Source organism: Bison bison, unplaced genomic scaffold, assembly GCF_000754665.1.
Source record: "Bison bison bison isolate TAMUID 2011002044 unplaced genomic scaffold, Bison_UMD1.0 scf7180017861068, whole genome shotgun sequence".
Taxonomy (NCBI): domain Eukaryota; kingdom Metazoa; phylum Chordata; class Mammalia; order Artiodactyla; family Bovidae; genus Bison; species Bison bison.
Genome location: NW_011491640.1, coordinates 15,544 through 19,523, shown reverse-complemented (window position 1 = coordinate 19,523; position 3,980 = coordinate 15,544). Strand labels below are relative to the sequence as shown.

At 36.6% G+C, this 3,980-nt stretch overlaps 1 long non-coding RNA gene across 1 annotated transcript in view; it reads right to left on the bottom strand.

Annotated features, from left to right (window-relative positions):
* Nucleotides 1–113: 113 nt before the first annotated feature.
* The window catches only part of LOC104983042, an 8,321-nt gene continuing 4,454 nt past the window's right edge, over nt 114–3,980 (bottom strand). Inside the window, exons 2-4 of the long non-coding RNA XR_824587.1 lie at nt 3,162–3,240; nt 770–803; nt 114–224 (exon numbers count right to left, since the gene is read on the bottom strand). This is a non-coding gene — a long non-coding RNA (uncharacterized LOC104983042). The remainder of the gene's footprint in view (nt 225–769; nt 804–3,161; nt 3,241–3,980) is intronic.

Below are 3,980 nucleotides of genomic sequence, written 5' to 3'. Positions count from 1 at the left end.
CATGGCTTTATTGAGTTATGCTAGCCTCTTTGCCATGACAAGGCTGTGATCCTAATATTGCACATCAACTATATGTCAATAAAAATTAAATACATTTTTAAAATCATTTAAAAAAGAATAAACAGATTCAATTGATGCCAAGGCTATGGCTCATATCTTACCTTTGGTCTCAATTATATTGATGCACTTCCTAACAAACTTGAATCCCACTTCATTCAGTTCCACTGTTTCAAGCAAAAGAAAGCAGAGTTAGATCCTGCTGCAATAAGCCTCACCTAAAAAACCTTCAGGGATCTGGTTAACAGACTACAGTGAGAGAATTAGGGCTTTAGTCTCTCTCCTTCAATCACCATTAAATGGAAAGATTCTTCATTTGGGTGAGAGAAGTGGTTAGAGTTGTGTTACTCTTATAACACAAAATGTTTTTACTTGACCCTTTTTGTATATCTGCTTGAGGCATGAGCTACATCAAGTGTGAAAAATTAGGCTGGAAATGCACACAATTTCTATTGTGTGTCTAGAAAAATAAGAATATAATTAGTGTTTCTCTATATTACTACAACTACCCCACCAAATATCTAAGATAGATAAAGTGACTTCCTTAGTTCAATCGAAAGACATCTTCTAAAAAAGCAGGTCTGAATTTCATTTCACACAAAGGTATCCATAAATATATTTGCATCAATATTACAAATTATTCATGATAGGATTTACTGTGATTAGGATAGCTAACAGTTTATAATGCCAGTAGATCAGAAATCTAACTTACTTTCTTCCTGTTTTGTTATAGGGCTGTGGTAGATCTACAAAAAAAAAAGAGACAGAAAGAGCCATGGATATTGCAAATAACTATAGGTAAGTATAGAAAAATTAAATATCTTTCCTCAAATAAGCCATCAAAAGCATTAGTGACTTTAAGAGTTTAACAAGTAATAAACAGGCTAAACAGAATCATTTTTGCCTAGGTCACTAGAAACAGTAGGATTAACAATCCCTGAAGATTACATTGGATTTCACACAGCTCACTGCAGTGGTAGCCTACCCATCTTAGACATTTACTTATGTAAAACTGTTCCTGATGGAGCAAGAGAGTATGACAGAAAGGAAGTGGTTTTCTCCAGGTTATTGGCAGAAGAAAGCAGAGTTAGATCTTGCTGTAATAAGCCTCACCAAACAAACCTTCAATGATCTGGATAGGAGACTGCAGTGTTGAATAGCTGATGGTAAAATTTAAATATTACTAATACCAATCTCCTTACCCAAAGGTGTTAGTGGGTATTTTCTACCCAGATGGGTAGAAAAGCAAGTGCCCATCTGAAAGAGATCCATGTATTCACCAAACTTTCTCTGAGTCATCTTAAAGTATGAATTGTGATAGCTATGTGAGAAACAAGAGGAGATCCTTGGCTCTTGAAGCCTAGTCTTGGCTTTATGGCTACATCATTATGAAACTTAGGCATGTCCCATTCATTCTCTAGACTTCAAAATTCGTATCTCTAAAATTATCAGCGTTGCAGTAGATGTTCCTTCAAGAACTGATCTTCTTACTATGTGTAATATTAGTGAATTGGGGAGGGGGGTTGTTAGTAGAGCAGAAGCAACATTAGTAATGCAGGAAATAAGTCCTCTATGTGCCATCTGTATAATCTGTTTTAACAATCTCTCATTTTAAAATAAAATTTTCTGCCTATATGTGTATGCCCATGGATAGGTCAGTGAGACAGGTCAAGTTGATAAGGATCCACATTCAGAGGGCCCATGTTCTAACATCATTCTTCACAAAAAGCCATCTGTATCCTTTGATTTTTAAAACTTTAAAGGGGGAGCAAGTTTAGGAGAGGGAATTAAGAGTAAAATGACTTACAACATTGTAAATTAAGTATATTTTGATTAAAAAATAAGAAATAAATATGAACAACAACAAAAAAGAATAAAATGTCTTGCTGGGCTTGCTAGTATCCTGCTAGAAAAATATCATAGGCATGTAACGGTTAAGTTCCAAGTTTCTGTGAGAGAAGGGAGCAGAGAAAGGCCCTGGCCTATTTTCTGGATGACAGTCCTTACAACACCAGTTCTCTCCTGGTATCTTCTTAGTTGCTATACATGCAATCTTATAGCTGGGCCTTCCTCACTAGTCTTCAAGGCACTAGAAACCACAGAAAGAAGTCCCTGTAATGTATTCTCCATTTTAGCAAGCTTTTGCCTTGCATAAGGCAAAAAGATTAGATTGTACCCAAATACTACTGAATTTCAGTAGCTTTGCACCAAGACTTCAGACCAGTGAGAAGAACTTCAAACTGATACAGCATATTATGGTTGACAAACTGGCTTTCAATTGATTTCTTTCAAAGAAGCTATGTGAGATAGCTAGAACAGAAATTATTAAAGCCATTTCATCAAAGAGAAGAATCTCAGAGAAATTAAATAAGTAGTTCAAGGTCACACAATCATTGAATGGCAGAACCAGACCCAAATATAACCTTTTGGGATTCCAAAATTAAGAAGCTGACATTACATCATATGCCACAAGAAGAAACCTACACAGAAGATACTGAAGAAAAAAAATGCTTTTTGGTGACCTGACTGTTCATATTGGTCTTTCTATGATAATTGTTAGCCCTGTAAAAGTATTCCTTGTAATCCTATGTAACAGTGTTCTAAATGGAATGGTGCATTGTGGGATATAGGATGGCAATGCCATCTCCTGCCCTTAAAGAGAATAAGCTGACTTAGGAATGTAAGGGAGAGGCAGTAAAACCATTCTGAATAAAATCTTAATAAATGCTTGTTCACAGTCATGAAAATTATTTTCCATCCTTATATATGAACACATATTAATGCTATAAACTACAAACAGGCTTAATTTCTTTCTTAAGAAAACCTTGTGGGCATAGCTGTATAAGAAGAAAGAAGCTGAGAGACCTAGTTTCTGGTCCCTTGTGATGCCTTTCTGAGGCTAATTCTAGAGAAGTCCTTTACCATCTCTGGAACTCAAGTTGCCTAACTTGTTAAACAAGAAATGTTATTCAGCATTTCCTTCTAACTCTAAACTTTTGAGTATGAATCATCTACCACCATTTAATTGTCCTGGACTCACTGCTACCACTAGAGCACAATCATATACTGGCCTATGTTACTGAGGTTTCCCCAGGGTAACTTACAGGTTCTTTCCCATCCATAGCCTCCATCCATAGTCTTCTGTTAGCTTCTGAAAGAGCTTGCAGAGTGATGGTTCCTGGTCTAAGGAATAAATGACAAGTTGAGAGCAGAAAAGTTAACTGAGAGAATTGAGTCTTATAATCTAGGGTTCCGCTCAGCCCTGAGAGTTACGACACTGAGCAGACACAGGGATATAGATTGCCAATTTTTCAAAATCTTTGTTTACTCAGAAAAACAATGGAACTTAGAGAACAGTAATTTTGGAAACATTGGTGGAGGTAGTATCTTGGTGGCTTCATGCCAGGGTCAGGCAAGGAAATATGAAGGCAGATGCTGACACCTCACCATAATACAGACTTAAATTGATACCACTGTGTGCTTAAAACAAACTGAAGCTCTCCCTGCCTCTTGCTCTTAGAAGCCAGTCATTTGGTCTGAGTTCAAATGGTTCTGAGCATGTTCACTGTAAGTACATGTATCAGGAAAATGGCTTTGATACTTCTACCACCTAGGATGTCCAAGGAGCACTTTGGTTGGAAAGAAGTCAACAACATGCACAGGGAGGCCTTCTGGCTGATTTAAGCAATCTTATTTTTTTTTTTTAAGCAATCTTATAAATAATAACAACAACTACTAGTTACTGAATGCTCAGCAAGTGCCATAGTACTATAAGTACTTTATAGGTATAAATTCACTTAATCTACACAAGAAGCCTATAAAGCAGGGACTATAGAAATCCCTATTTTACAGAAGGGAAAACTGAGGCACAGAGAAGTTACCTGAGTCCGTGGTAAGTGTAGAGCCAGGGTTTTGATTTAGGA